We start from the raw sequence: 16,872 nt of genomic DNA, 5'->3' as shown, positions 1-16,872 counted from the left end.
CTCTCTTTCTTTCTTCCTCTCCCTCTCTCTTTCTAATATTTTGCTCTCTTTTTCCTCTCTCTCCCTCTCCATTTCTCTCCCTTTCTTTCCCTGCAGTCTATTTCTCTCTTTTTCGCCCTCCCTCGCTCCCCCTCTCTGTATTTCTCTCTTTCTATCTCTCTTTCTCTCTCTCTCTCTCTCTCCACCTCTTCCTATCAATCTGTGGTAAATGAGAGAATCCATGAAGCAGAGGATCCCATCTGGGTAGCAGATGGTGCAGAAGTGGTGTGTTAATCATTCCCCATTCAATGTAAGGAGACTGCTGCTTTCCAGTGACTGATGCACTGAGATAGCAAGCGTGTCCCGGCACACAAACCTACACTGCTCAATACTTGCAGCCCTTCCTTGGGAACCCTAACCTGTGGAGACCTTCACCCCCTCCCGTCTCTCTTCTGCTACGATCAAGGAGATATGTGGTGAGATTATTGACAGTATACCAGCTAATCTATGTGGGTGCTATTGGCCTTGTTGCCCGCCTGCAGAGCAGCTTCATTGACACAATAGAGACATTCATTTCATCTCAAGCACTCCAGAACGGCAGTGCGATGCTTAGCCACTGCTGCAATGTGGCAACATCACACACAGTCAAACACAATAACTAGGGCCGGCACAGTGGAGCAGCTGGTAGAGCCGTAGAGACACATAGAAACATAGAAACATAGAAAATAGGTGCAGGAGTAGGCCATTCGGCCCTTCGAGCCTGCACCGCCATTCAATATGATCATGGCTGATCATCCAGCTCAGTAACCTGTACCTGCCTTCTCTCCATACCCCCTGATCCCTTTAGCCACAAGGGCCACATCTAACTCCCTCTTAAATATAGCCAATGAACTGGCCTCAACTACCCTCTGTGGCAGAGAATTCCACAGACTCACCACTCTCTGTGTGAAGAAATGTTTTCTCATCTCGGTCCTAAAAGACTTCCCCCTTATCCTTAAGCTGTGACCCCTGGTTCTGGACTCCCCCAACACGGGTTCGATCCGGACCTCGGCTGCTGCCCTTGTGGAGTTTGCACGTTCCCCTGCGTGACCGCGCGGGTTTCCTCCAGCCGCCTCAGTTTCCTCCACCATCCCAAAGACGTGCGCGTTTGGATGTCAATTGGCGCAAGGTAAATTGCCCCGAGTGTGTAGGGAGTGGATGGGAAAGTGGGATGACATAGAATTAGTGTGAATGGGTGATCGATGGTCAGTTGTGGACTCAGTGAGCCGAAGGGTCTGTTTCCCTGCTGTATCTTACAATTGATCAAGTACGCAATCAAGCAATCAATCATACCCTTACTGAAGGATACAGCAGATCTAAAGGGCTGAATAACCAACCCTGCTTCCACCGTCTGGGGAAGGCCCATCTGATAAAAATTAGCCTCTGACATCTCTTCACACAGTCTGAACTTTGGACTTTACTTAGACTTTAGACATACAGCGCAAAGCAGGCCCTTTGGCCCACCAAGTCCGCTAGACCAGCGATCCAGCACTAGCACTATTCTACACACGAGGGACAATTTTACCATTTTGTTTGACCGAAACCAATTAACTTACAAACCTGCATGGCTTTGTAGTGAGGGAGGAAATCGGAGCACCCGGAGAAAACCCACGTGGTCGCAGGAAGAACGTACAAACTCCGTACAAACAGCACCCGTAGTCAGGTTCGAACCCGGGTCTCTGGCGATGTCAGGCTGCAACTCTACTGCTGTGCCACTGTTCCGCCACTAAGAAGGGTCTCAACCCGAAATGTCACCTATCCGTATTCTCCAGAAATGCTGCCTGACCCGCTGAGTTACTCCAGCACTTGGTGTCCATTTGTCTAAGCTGTCAACTGCAGTTCCTTCTCAGATGTTACCCAATGTAATGCCTTCCTGTCGCGATTATTAATTTATTTCCAACACCTCCAAATGTCCCAGCTTTCATGCTTCAGTTTGAACTGAGCTCTGTTCATCCTGAACTGGTTTACAAATCCACCTGACATGTTCAGAGGCGAACAACCTGAAATCATTCTGCTGAAAGATAAGTCATATCCAATTCCCAAAGGATTTCTCCTTACACCACGATTGATGTTGAACTCCACACCCCAGACCCAGTTTCCACATCTACGAGAACAATCAGATTTCAGACGTAGACTTCCAATTGTGACCGGAATATTTCCTCTGCAGACTTGATCAATGCTCTTGTTACAAAGTAAGTTATCATTGACCAAATAACTGGTGAACACTGCCCAGTCCATCATGGGGACTGACCTCCCCACCATCGAAGGGATCTACAGAAGTCTCTGCCTCAAAAAGACAGCCAGCATCAGCAGAGGCCCACACCACACTGGTCACACTCTCATTACACTCCTGCCATCGGGAAGAAGGTGCAGGAGCCTGACAACTAATGTCCAGGTTTAGAAGCAGCTTCTTCCCTGCAGCCATCTGGCAATTAAACACTGCAACCTCCAAATAAGCTCTGAACTACATACATCTCTATATATCTATATATAATAAATATGCATACACATACTGAACTTCCTTCCATTTATTGTATTGTTTACAGAATACTATGTTTACATGTTCTGTTGTGCTGCTGCAAGTAAGAATTTCATTGTTCTTTTTGGGACACATAGAAACATAGAAAATAGGTGCAGGAGGTCATTCGGCCCTTCGAGCCAACACCGCCATTTATTGTGTGATCATGGCCGATCACCTTCAATCAGTAATCTGCGCCTGCCTTCTCCCCCATACCCCTTGATTCCACTATTACAATAAAACACTCTTGAATCTTGACAATATGTTGGGATCAACCTATCGCCCTCGTCCGGCCGAGGAAGCTGCAGAGGAGGAAAATGCTAATGTCAACAAGGAAAAGACAACTAAGACAGAATTGCCCTACCTATCCCATTCGTCTTTTTATTTCGTTGCATGCAGTCCGTTTGCTGGCGGTGGGCGGATCTCTTTGGATAACATATTGAATAAGATCTGGGGAAAAAATGAGAACAAGATACGTTTGGTAAATAGGCTACATGAGAAAATGGCCATCATTAAGAGTCATACAGCACGGAAACGGGCCCTTCGACCCAATTTGCGCATGCCAACCAACATGCCCCATCCATACTAGTCCCACCTGCCTGTGTTTGGCCCATATCCCTCTAAACCTCTCCTATCCATGTACCTGTCTAATTGTTTCTTAAATGTTGTGACAGTACCAGCCTCAACTACCTCCTCCGGCAGCTCGTTCCGTACACCCAATGTAAAAACATTGGCCCTCAGGTTCCTAGTAAATCTTTCCCCTCTCACCTTGAACTTATGTCCTCTGGATCTCGATTCCCCTCCTCTGGGTGATTTCTGTTGTGTCTTTAATCCCCTCAAGGTACATTTTTGTTAAGTTGAACCCGAATAGAACTGAAGGCAGTCTGGAGCAGAGTTAGGCCATTCGGCCATTTGTATCTTTTCCGCCATTCGATCATGGCTGATCTATTTTTCCCCTCTCAACCCCATTCTCCTGCTTTCTCCCTGTAACCTTTGATGCCCTTAGTAATCAAGAACCTATCAATCTCCGCTTTAAAAATACCCAATGACCCACTGCCGTCTGTGGCAATGATGTCCACAGATTCACCACCCTCTTGCGAAAAAAAACTCTGCCTCATCTTTATTCCAAAGGTCCGTCCTTTTAACCTGAGGCTGTGCTGTCTGGTCCTCGACTCTCCCACTAGTGGAAACATCCTCTCCCATTCCTCTCTATCCAGGCCTTTCATTATTCGTTAAGTTCCAATGAGGTCCCTCCTCATCCTTCTACACTCCAGCAAATACAGGCCCAGAGCCGTCAAACACTCATCATCATACGTTAACCCAATCATCCCTGGGATCATTCTTCTAAACCTCCTCTGGACCCTCTCCAACGCAAGCACATCCTTCCTCAGATTTAGCTTTAGAGATGCAGCATGGAAACAGGCCTTTCGGCCCACCAGGTCCGCCCTGACCATCAATCACCCGTTCACACGAGTCGCATTGAGACAAAGTTGCCTTTAACACCACGACCCTCAGACCCGGGTTCGATCCTGACTACGGGTGCTGTCTCCAAGAAGATTGTATGTTCTCCCCGTGACCTGCGTGGGTCTTCTCTGGGCGCTCCAATTTCCTCCCACACTCCAAAGACGTACAGTTTTTTAGGCTAACTGGCTTGGTAAAATAGTGAATTGTCCCTAGTGTGTGGGATAGTGCTAGTGTACAGGGTGACCGCTGGACCAGTGGACCACGCGGACTCAGTGGGCCGAAGGGCCTGTTTCCGCACTGTATCTCTAAAGCCGAGAGAAAAGTCTAAAGTTTAAGGAAAAAAATCAATGAACACATCAACCATCCTTAAGGCTTCTTGATGTGGATTATTTTCAGATCAAAATGTCTGATATATCTTGCAGAGTTTGCTCTGTTATATCATTGCAGGCAGCAAGTCCAGGCAAGATACCCAGTGATTGTTTTACTTACATGAACTGTGAGAAACTGTCATCTCGCCCCACAACCTTTCACCAAGGGTGTGACGTGCAGTAATTAAAACCCAGTCTGCACCTTTCACTAGATTTCCCTTTCATGTTTCATTTAAACGAGGCTTTGATGGTGACAACATAATCACGTTTCATATTCATTAAACCAGGGAGTGTCCAGGACTGACATCTACCCCGTTACTGTGGCACAAAGTGTCGTTGGAAGGACCTCCCAGGTGGCACGGCATTGCCTCGGGATCCAGCTGAACGCCAAGGCAAGGGAGCTCGTCCAAGTCTCAGCTGGCATAGCACACATGGTGGTACAAATCAGCTCAGTGCCTCTAAAGTAGAGGGGGTCATAGAGTCATGCAGCTTGGAAACAGGCTCTTTGGCCCAACTTGCCCACGCTGACCAACATGCCCCATCTACACAAGTTCCACTTGCGTCTGGCCCATCTATATACTAAAACTCTTGTTTGTTTGTTTGTTTGTTCATGAACTACAGACAAAACATTACACGATAGCGCGACAATTTTAGGTCCAACTTACTCACCGTCGTACCTTTGGTGTTAATGGAAGAAGTTTCATTGAAATCGGTGTTATATTTTTAGTTATTCACCTTTTAAAGTTTATATCTATCTCCTAGGGAGGGAGGGGGGAGGAGGGGGGAGAGGGTAGGGGGGTAGGGGGAGAGGGGGTGGGGAAGGAGAGGGTGCTGCACAAATGCAGGAGAGGTTTGGGCCCAACGAGTCTCTAAAAGAAACTTGGGCCCTGACGGAGGTCTCTAAAAGAAACTTCAAGAAATGAGTGTAAAGCAAGTACCCACCTAGACCTGCTGCTTCCTCGCTAATCTCCCATAATCCTCCAGGTGAGTTTTAAGGGCACATTGAGCCTTTGTAAACACTCGGCAGCAGAACCACCTCAAAGATATGCCTTTAATCAGCATGGATCAGAGCAGAGGGATCAAAAACCAGGGGGACTCACATTTCAATCATTGATCGTAGGATCGGGGAGATAGCTTCAGAGTCATAGAGTCGTACAGCACGGAAACTGGCCCTTTGGCCCAAATCGTCCATGCCGGCCAAGATGCCCCATCTGAGTTGCTCCACAGCAGAGAAAAAAGACCCTTTGGCCCCACTTGCCCATTCCGGCCAAGTTCCTCCACCTGCCTGCGTTTGGTCCACATCCCTCTCAGACTTTCCTATCCATGTACCTGTCTAAATATGGAGGCTATTGTATTATATGTAGTGTCACAAAGCACAGAAACAAGCCCTTTGGCCCAACTTGCCCACGCCAACCAAGGTGCCCCATCTACACTAATCCCACCTGCCCATGTCTGGCTCATATTCCTCTCAACCTTTCCTGTCCATGTACCTGTCCAATTGTCTTTTAAATGCTATTATCGTACCTGCCTCAAATAAATCCTCCGGCAGCTCGTTCCATCTAACTACTGCCCTCTGAGTGAAAAAAGTTGCCCCCTTAGATTCCTATTAAATCACCCCCACCTTAAACTTATATCCTCTTGTTCTCGATTCCCCAACTTTGGGTAAAAGTCTCTGTGCATCCACCCTATCTATTCCCCTCATGATTTTAAACAACACTACCCCTCAGCCTCCTGCCCTCCAACATCCGCAAAGTGCATTTTGTACCTCAATGTCAGGGCAGCACAAGAGGCACAGCTGGTAGAGCTGCTGCCTCACATCGTCAGAGACCCGGGTTCAACCTTTACCTCGGGTACTGCCTGTGTGGAGTTTGCACGTTCTCCCTGTGACCATGAGGATTCCCTCCGGCTTCCTCACAAATCCCCAAAACGTACGAGTTTGTAGGTTAATTGGCATCTGCGAATTGCCCCTCGTGTGTGAGGGAGTGGATGAGAAACTGGAATAGCACAGAACTGGTGTGAATCGGTGATCGGTGGACTCGGTGGGCTGAAGGGCCTGTTTCCATGGTGTATCTTTCAATAGATCAATAGATCAATCAATCAATATCCTGTCACACAATTTAGAACATAGAATATTGAACATAGAACATAGAATATTGAACATAGAACATAGAATATTGAACATAGAACATAGAATATTGAACAGTACAGCACAAGAATAGGCCCTTCAGCCCACAATATCTGTGCTGAACATGATGCCAAAATAAACTAATCTCCTCTGCCTGCACATAATCCAAATCCCTCTGTTCGCTGCACAGGATGTGTAGATATTCTGGTCTAGGACCAGAGGCCACGGCCTTAGAATAAAAGGGCGTACCTTTGGAAAGGAGATAAAGGGGGAATTTCTTCAGTCAGAGGATGGTGAATCTGTGGAATTCTTTGCCACAGACGGCTGTGGAGGCCAAGTCAAGGATGTTTTTTAAGGCGGAGATTGACAGATTCTTGATTAGTACGGGTGTCAGGGATTATGAGGAGAAAGCAAGAGAATGGGGTTGAGGGGGAAAGATAGACCAGTCACGATTGAATGGCGGGGTAGACTTAATGGGCCGAATGGCCTAATTCTGCTCCTAGAATTTATGAACATGAAATTAGGATGAAGCAATTTTAATAAGATCATGGGCTATCTGACTGTAACCTCAGCTGACCATTCCCAGTTAGCCCGTTCATCTGAAGAAGGGTTCCCATCCGAAACATCACCTATCCATCTTCTCCAGAGATGATGCCTGACCCATTGAGTTAGTCCAGCACTTTGTGTCTTCTCTTGGCACACATAAAGCTGGGAATGACTGCCATCTGGTGGGCAGGAACAAACTGCAGTCTGTGATCAATGCAAAGACTCAGCATGGAAACATGCCCTTCAGCCCATCGGGTCCATGCCACGAGTTCTGTGTTATCCCACTTTCTCATCCACTCCCTGCACACTAGGAGAAATTTATAGGGGCAAATTGATCTACAGACATGCACGTATTTGGAATGTGGGAGGAAACCAGAGCACCCAGAGGAAACCCAAGCGGTGACGGGAAGAACATGCAAACTCCACACAGACAGCACCCGAGGTCAGGATCGAACCGGGGTCTCTTGCGCAGTGAGGCATCAGCTGGGGCAAGATGCACAATTTTGACGCAAGAGTTAGCAAGCTGACCGTACCTGCAGACACACAGAACGGGATCACAGCTAAAGTTCCAGCAATGGGTATAAAGGCTGCTACGCTTTTGCACTGTCTATCTTTTCACCATCTTGTACATGTATAGTTTATGCTTTTTGTGTGGTTGGCTGAGTCTATTTGCATGTGATGCTGCTGCAAGCAAGATTTTCATTGTACTTGCTCCTCAGCAACCTTGTGCACACGACAATAAACTCCTCAACTTCATTAATTGCAGATAGTGTTGGAGTAACTCAGCAGGTCGGGCAGCGTCTCCGGAGAACGTGGATAGGTGATGTTTTGGGTCGCAACCCTTCCTCAGACTCAAGCCTGAAGATGGGTCCCAACCCGAAATGTCACCCATCCACATTGATCAATCTGAAGAAGAGCCCCGACATGAAACGTCACCCATGTGGATAAGTGTGAGGTTGTCCACTTTGGTGGCAAGAACAGGAAGGCAGATTATTATCTAAATGGTGTCAGATGAGGAAAAGGGGAGGTGCAACGAGACCTGGTTGTCCTTGTCACTGAAAGTAAGCATGCAGGTACAGCAGGCAGTGAAGAAAGCAAATGGCATGTTGGCCTTCATTGCGAGAGGATTTGAGTTTAGGAGCAAGGAGGTCCTACAGCAGTTGTACAGGGCCCGGGTGAGACTGAACCTGGAGTATTGTGTGCAGTTTTGGTCTCCTAATTTGAGGAAGGACATTATTGCTATTGAGGGAGTGCAGCGTAGATTCACCAGGTTAATTCCCGGGATGGCGGGACTGACATATCTTGAAATAATGGGTCGACTGGGTTTGTATTCATTGGAATTTAGAAGGATGAGAGCGGATCTTACAAAAACAACAAAATTCTTAAAGGATTGGACAGGCTTGATGCAGGAAAAATGTTCCCGATGTTGGGGGAGTCCAGAACCGGGGGTCCCAGTTTAAGAATAAGGGGTAGGCCATTTAGGGCTGAGATGAGGAAAAACATCTCCACCCAGAGAATTGTGAATCTGTGGAATTCTCTGCCAGTGGAGGCCAATTCACTGGATGTTTTCAAGCGAGAGTTCGATTTAGCTCTTAGTGCTAAGGAAATCAAGGGATATGGGGCAAAAGCAGGAACGGGGTACTGATTTAGCCGAATGGCCTACTCCTGCACCTATTTTTCCATGTTTCTAACTACTCATCAGTCTGAAGTAGGGTCCCGGCCCAAAACATCACCTAGGTGTGTTCTCCAAAGATACTGCCTGACCCTCTGAGTCACTCTAGCACTTTGTCTTTTTGTTTTGTAAACCAGCATCTGCAGTTCCTCATATCTTCATTGAATGCAAGTTTGAACTGGAAAATAAATGTGCAGCCAATTTTAGTGTGGGAGATTTCACTGTTGATCACCACCTGTAATACTGTCTAGTACCACTGTGCGGAGCTCTGCACTGACAACTAGACTCTGCTGCATGGTTCCAGACATGGGTACAATATGTCGTCTGTCCTTCATAAGTTCTAGGAGCAGAATTAGGCCATTCAGCCCATCATGTCTATTCCCCCATTCAAACATGGTTGATCTATCTCTCCCTCCTAACCCCATTCTCCTGCCTTCTCCCCATAACCCCTGACAACTGTACTAATCAAGAATCTATCTATCTCTGCCTTAAAAATATCCATTGATGGCCTTCACAGCCTTCTGTGGCAATGAATTCCCATTGATTCACCATCGTCTGCCTTTACGAATTTCCTCCAGATCTCCTTCCTAAAGGAACGGCCTTTTATTCTGAGGCTATGGCCTCTGATCCTAGACTCTCCCGCAAGTGGAAACATCCGCTCCACATGCACTCTATTCTGGCCTTTCACTGTCCAGTAAGTTTCTATGAGGTCCCCCCTCATCCTTCGAAACTCCACCCAGTAGGATCAGACGCTCATCATATGGCACGTTCCCGCCCCTGTACCTGACCTTATCCCCACTATCTGAGCACATATCAGGTACATGGACAGGAAAGTTGACGAGGGATATGGGCCACACCTGGGCAGGTGGGCCTAGCGTAGATGAGGTATCTTGGATCAGTGTGGGAGAGTTGAGTTGAAGGGCAAGTTTCTGTGCTGTGTGACTCTGATCCTCCATGACCTGCCTTATTATTCAATCAAACTCAATTGTGGAGTTTGCACGTTTTCCCCGTGACCATGTGCGTTTCTTCTAGGTGCTCTGGTTTCCTCCCACGCCCCAATAATGTGTGGGTTGGTAGATTAATTGACCATTGTAAATTGCTCCTTGTGTGGTGACGTGTGGTAGAATCTTGGTGGTGGGGGGGGGGGGAGTTGATTGGAATGTGGAAAGAATAAATAAATGTAGGATAAGTGCAACTTGGTGATAAATGGTCAGTGTGGACTTGATGGGCCAAAGGGCCTGTTTCTATGCTGTATCTCTCTTTGAAAGGGTCCCGACCCAAAACGTCACCTATCCATGTTCTCCGGGAATGCTGCCTGACCCGTTGAGTTACTCCAGCACGTTGTGTCTTAATTTTTGTTATCCAGCATCTGCAGTTCCTTGTTTCTATGACCTTCACACCTACATGCAGCAACGTACTCTTACTCTTAACTCTCTACTTCATTTGGTTGTCTCCCTCTTCTCCCCTCTCCCATCAGGCAAGAAGTACAGAAGTTTGAAAACTACAGATTCTGGGACAGTTTCTTCCCAACTGTTATCAGGCAACTGAACCATCCTATCACCAACTAGACTGTGATAGGATGGTTCCCATTTACCTCAATGGAGACCTTCAAACTGTGTTTAATCTGACTTTATCTTGCACTAAATGCTATTCCCTTTATCCATTATCTGTATACCGAGGACAGCTTTATTGTAATCATGTATAGTCTCTTCGCCGACTGGACAGAACACGATAAAAATTCTTTTCACTGTACCATGTTACACCTGACAATAAAAAAACTAAACTAATAAACTAAACTAAACTGGTGCACTTTGGTATTTTTCCCCCCAATTCAGTGTGCATTACAATCTTTGCTGTAGTGTGAAGATACTGCTGTGTGCATTTGCCCTGTCATTATTCTTGTCTCTATCATTACCATGTACATTGCGCGCTTCCTGCAAACAAGGGATTTCATTGCACCCTAGTGTATACGACAATAAACTAATCTAATCTAATCTGAAATTCCCAGACACACCAGCCGTTCATGTATTGGCCGTTCCCTAATTTGTATCTATGTCTCCTTGTTTGAGATTCTGTAACCAGTGGAAAACTGAAACTTCACCAGAAAGATCAAAACAATTCCATGGGGAACGACTCCACCTACCGAGATAGTTTAGTTTAGTTTAGAGATACAGCACAGAAACAGGCCCTTCAGCCCACCGAGTCCACACCGACCATCGGTCACCCGTTCACACTAGTTATCCTATGACAAACTGGGGGCAATTTTACACAGGCCGATTAGTTTAGTTTAGTTCAGTTTATTATCTTATTGTCACGCGTTTCGAGGTACAGGGGAAAGCTTTTTTGTTGTAGGCTATCCAGTCAGCAGAAAGACTACACATGATTACAATTCTGCCCACACCGCACAGATACAGGATAAAGGGATAATTAGTGCAAGATAAAGTCCAGTGAAGTCCAATTAAGATAGTTCTAGGGTGTCCAATGAGGTAGATAGTAGCCCAGGACTGCTCTCTAGTCAGTTAACCTACCAACCGACACATCTTTGGGATGTGAGAGGAACATTCTCCCTGTGACCGCGTGAGTTTACTCCAGGTGCTCCGGTTTCCTCCCACATCTCAGACGTACAGGTTTGTAGGTTACTTGGCCTCTGTAATAATTGTAAACTGTCCCGAGTGTGTAGGATAGTGCTAGTGTACGGGGATTGCTAGTCGGCCCAGACTCACTGGGCCAAAGGGCCTGTTTCCGGGCGGAAACTAAAACTAAGATTGAGAGGGGACGTTGCACTTTTTCAAAGTGGTTTTGAGTCCAGCCTTGACTCAGCTTTCCCAACGTTTCTTTCATCTCCCTGTCTGCTCAAAATGGAGGGTCTGTTTGGAGAGTTGTTGTAAGGTGAACAAAAAAACATCGAAAATAAAGACAGAATTATTCCAAACTAAATTCGTCAGGCTTAAAGAAAGTGAAATAGAGCCAACATTTCAGATCATGACCTTCCATCAAACCATAAACCAAATGAAGTTGTAGAGTAGGAGGGGAGGAGGGAACCAAAGGATCTATGATGGGGTTGAAGCCCGAAGAGATTAAAGGACAAACGAGATGATGGTAAAAGGCAAAACAAAACTCGCTAATAAGGCAAATGTTAATAGTCACAATGTCATAAAGTCATACGGCACTGAAACAGGCCCTTCGGCCCAACTTGCCCATGCCGACCAAGATACACCATCTACACAAGCCCCACATGCCCTCATTTGGCCCAAACCGTTCCTGTCCATCTACCTGTCCAAATGTCTGTTAAATGCTGTTATAATACGTGCTTGAACTACCTCCTCGTAGCTCATTCCATATACCAGCACCCTCTGAGTGACAAACGTTGCCCCTCTGGTTCCTATTAAGACAGCACGGTGGTGCACCTGGTAGAGCTGCTACCTCACAGCGCCAGAGACCCGGGTTGAATCTTTACCTAGTGTGCTGTCTGGCAGCTCGTTCCATATACCCACCATCCTCTGTGTGAAAAGGTTGCCCCTCTCAAACTCCCCTCTCACCTTAAACCCATGTCCTCTGGTTCCAGATTTACCTACTCTGGGCAAAAGGCTCGGTGCATTCACGCTATCTATTCCCTATGACCTCTATAAAGTCACCACTCACCCTTCATTATCTTGCCCTAAACATTATCCCCTTCATCCTGTATCTGTACACTGTGGATGGCTCGATTGTAATCATGTATAGTCTTCCCGCTGACTGGATCGCACGCAGCAAAAAGCTTTTCACCGTATCTCAGCACACGCGACAATAAACTAAACTAGAAACAAAACGAAAAGCTATTAAAAAAAGATAGAGCCTAGCCAAGGGAGAGGCTGGGCCAGCCACACGTTGCAAGGGAGAACGGTTGGGTGTGAAGGGGATTAGCTGTAACTCGAACTAGTAACGAGCAGTTGGTAGAAACAGCGTCCTGGAAAGGTGAGGCCTGACACGAGGCTTTTTCCCCCTGAGCTCCAGCTTAAGATCGCAGCCTAACACACCCATTGTAGCTGCAGGAACAGGTAACACGAGACGATAAACATTTCACCCTTGGAGCATTTATAGTCTTCACACCAACGTCCCTCTGCAATAGAAAGAACTGCAGATGCTGGTTTATTCCAGACATGGACACAAAGTGTTGGAGTAACTCAGCGGGTCAGGGGGCGTCTCTGGAGAAAAAGGATGGGTGAGCTTTAATCGTTGGTGTCAACCAGCATCTGCAGTTCTTTGATTCTGCGTCTTGGTTGCTCCGGATTGTCAGGGCGCTGTAAGGCAGCAACTCTACCAGCTACGCCACTCTGCCCCACCGTTCTGTTAAATACCAAATTCTGTCGAGGGTTCCCGTTGAAGAAGATCGTGATACGGACTTTTTTTAGAAACGCAACCTCTTCATAAAGCAAATGATCCCTGCAGTTGTGAATCAGGAACAACTTCAGTTAATACAATGTACGATACAATGGCATAGAGACCAAAGATCGGAATTAGGACATTTTGAAGGGCGGGCCGAGTAGTGGAGCAAGCCCAAGGGTTTGTATGGCCAAGTGCGGTTTGGAAGCTGCTTTATGAGACTTTGTGCGGAGCCTCGGGCGGATGTGACGTTCTGAAGACCTTTGTCTCGCTGCCGTGGACCGTGAATGGACCACTTCATGTCGCCTTCCAGCCTCAAGCTTTCGATCTCCACTTTCACACTCATTAATTCTCTCAATGGCAGTGAAGTGGATATGACTTGCACCAACAGGCTGCTGATAACCTATCGACAGTTCAGCCATTATGTCGGTCATTTGTAGCTGGGGATTAAGAGAGGCACAGACATTTGGTGATGGTGCCTCCAATCAGTGCCCCGAGCATTGAAACACGTTTTGAACCTGTTTTTATAAACTGGCTAAGCACATGTGTGACAGAGGCATGCTCGAGGATCATTTGTGACTTGTAACCTCAGACACTGGGGACTCGTTTGCTGAACTGGTCATGGTTGATGGAATTTATTACAGACAAATGTGAGGTGATGCATTTTGGGAAGTCTAACCTGGGCAGGACCTACATACTGAACGGTCGGGCTCTGGGGAGTGTTGTAGAGCAGAGGGATCTAGGAGTGCAGGTGTATAGTTCCTTGAAAGTGGAGTCGCAGGTAGATAGGGGTGGTCAAAAAGGTGGAAGGATGGGAGATGTGCGTTCTACGGACTGCTGCCTTGACTCATAAATCTGATTTTAATTATTCATCTGCTCTACGAGGATTTACACACGCACACACACCTTACACACACACAAACACTTAATCACGTTTTGTCTTTCTGCTGACTGGTTGACACGCAACAAAAGCTTTTCACTGTACCTCAATACACGTGACAATAAACTAAACTGAAACACCTTACACACACACACACATACACATAAACACCTTACACACACACACACATACACATAAACACCTTACACACACACACATACACATAAACACCTTACACACACACACACATACACATAAACACCTTACACACACACACACATACACATAAACACCTTACACACACACACATACACATAAACACCTTACACATTTGTGCTCCTTACACTAACACCTTGCACACACACATGCACACACATACGCAATCACCACACAACTACACACACAAAAATACAGCAAACATGCACATATTTGCACACACAACCTCCAAAGATAGGTGTGCATGCGTGCACACACACACACGGAAGCAAAGCACCACAAATACGCACACACAAACACCGCACATGTACATGTACATGCGTGCACTTGCGCACGCACAAGAATTGGAAGTCCAGAGACAGTAGAGCGGTTAAGTGGGAATGCACGGGAGCTGCAGTTGCAGATGTAGCAGCACGTCTCAGTATGAGTGCGACAATTCAGAGATGTCGCATCATTTCAGCAATTCAGACATGCAGGTCCAACAAGTCTGCTCACATGTTTGTAGACGCTAGAAGCACCAGCTAAAAATAGCAGCCTGATTACACTACTGCCCTGGAGGAAGTGGAGGCCAAGTGGAGAGATATTTCCCTCGATGTTCAAGATGGGAAGGAGAGAGGCATTAGTGGAAGCACAACTCCCAGATTGACGGTTGGCGTGGACTCAGCGGGCAGAAGGGCCTGTTTCCTGCTGCATCTTTCGATTCAATCCATCAATTAGTTTAGTTTGATTTAGTTTAGTTTAGTTTAGTATTATTGGAATAGATTGGGTAAATGCGCACTCTTGCCCAGGGTAGGGGAATCGAGAACCTGAGGACATAGGTTTAAGGTGAAGGAGGGGAAAGATTTAATAGGAACCCAAGTGGCAACTTCTTTTACACACAAAGGGCAGTGGGTGAATGGAACGAGATGCCAGAGGAGGTAGTTTAGACAGATACTATCACAATGTTTAAGAAACATTTAGACAGGTACATGGATAGGACTGGTTTAGAGGGACATGGGCCAAACGCAGGCAGGTGGGACGAGTGGAGATGGTTGGCATGGGCAAGTTAAACCGAAGGGACTTTTTCCACGCTTTATGACTCTAATTAGTCGATTCAGAAACCATCCAGTCTACAGGGTATCACGAGACCTGGGAAAAGTCTGATGCCATCAGATGCTGGAGTACCAGCTGTTGGCAACTGCATTAACTTGAATCGAGCACTTTCACCAGCAGGAAACCCTCGCTCCAGTTCTCAGGGAACAATGTGGAACATTCCGGGCAGACGGTCCTCCTCTCCTGTTCATGGAACCGCCAGTCAAAATACACTGCCCATGATATCCCTCCAGAGATGCTGCCTGACCCACCAAGTTACTCCAGCACTTTGTGCCTTTTTTTTGTTAACCAGAGATACTGCCTGACCTACATAAATAATTACTCCAGCATTTTGTAACCTTTTCTGTAGACCAAGAATGCTGCCCGACCTACTGAGTTACTCCAGCATTTTGTACCTTTCCTGTAAACCAGGGATGCTGCTGCCTGACCCGCCTAGTTACTCCAGCACTTTGTACCTTTTCTGTAAAACAAGGATGCTGCCCGACCTGCTGAGTTACTGCAGCACTTTGTAGCTTTGTACCTTTTCCAGCGTAGGTTTACTAGGTTAATTCCCAGAATGGCGGGACTGTCATATGTTGAAAGACTGGAGCGACTAGGCTTGTATACACTGGAATTTAGAAGGATGAGAGGAGATCTTATCGAAATTTATAAGATTATTAAGGGGTTGGACACGTTAGAGGCAGGAAACATGTTCCCAATGTTGGGGGAGTCCAGAACCAGGGGCCACAGTTTAAGAATAAGGGGTAGGCCATTTAGAACAGAGATGAGGAAAAACTTTTTCTGTCAGAGAGTTGTGAATCTGTGGAATTCTCTGCCTCAGAAGGCAGTGAGGCCAATTCTCTGAATACATTCAAGAGAGAGCTAGATAGAGCTCTTAAGGATAGCGGAGTCAGGGGGTATGGGGAGAAAGCAGGAACGGGGTACTGATTGAGAATGATCAGCCATGATCACATTGAATGGCGGTGCTGGCTCGAAGGGCCGAATGGCCTCCTCCTGCACCTATTGTCTATTGTCTATTGTCTATAACTGGAAATGTCACATATCCATGTGGAGTCTGAAGCAGGGTGTGTTTCTATGCTGTATCTCTAAAGTAAAACCTAAAGTTCGCATGGAATAGCAATCACTGTGTGATTAGCTAGACATGGAAGAAAGGTTTTGTGAAATTCCTGCCTCCGCATTGTGCAATGAAGTTGAGCTTAGTTTATAGATACAGCATGGAACCAGGCCCTTCAGCCCACCGAGTCCAGGCATACCATCGATCACCTGTACACACTAGTTCAATGTTATCCGCTTTCGCATCCATTCCCTACAATCCAGGAGGAATTTAAAGGTCAATTATCCTACAAACCGGCACATCTTTGGGATGTGGGAGGTAACACGAGCACCCCAGACTTAACACAGGGAGAACATGCAAACTCCAAACAGACAGCACCCGAGGTCAGGATCGAACCCGGTCCGCGGGAGCTGTGAGGCAGCGGGTCTACCGCTGCGCACCACGTCTTTCCACGGTGCGTTGTCGTACGAGCACTCACACCGAGCCAAAGAGGCCACAGCCAGCAACGTGAATACCTTACAGTCAGCCCAGCTGTGAGGAGCTACTGACGCAGCGAT

At 46.7% G+C, this 16,872-nt stretch overlaps 1 protein-coding gene across 7 annotated transcripts in view; it reads right to left on the bottom strand.

Annotated features, from left to right (window-relative positions):
• LOC144601342 (leucine zipper putative tumor suppressor 2 homolog) overlaps positions 1-16,872 on the bottom strand; it is a 112,567-nt gene that overhangs the window by 76,286 nt on the left and 19,409 nt on the right. For all 7 annotated transcript variants that reach the window (XM_078413393.1, XM_078413395.1, XM_078413397.1 and 4 more), the window contains one exon: positions 2,901-2,986. The gene's annotated coding sequence lies outside the window, so the exon portion shown is untranslated. The remainder of the gene's footprint in view (positions 1-2,900; positions 2,987-16,872) is intronic.

The sequence above is a fragment of the Rhinoraja longicauda genome, chromosome 16, assembly GCF_053455715.1.
Source record: "Rhinoraja longicauda isolate Sanriku21f chromosome 16, sRhiLon1.1, whole genome shotgun sequence".
Classification (NCBI taxonomy): domain Eukaryota; kingdom Metazoa; phylum Chordata; class Chondrichthyes; order Rajiformes; family Arhynchobatidae; genus Rhinoraja; species Rhinoraja longicauda.
This window is presented reverse-complemented; position numbering and strand designations above follow the sequence as displayed.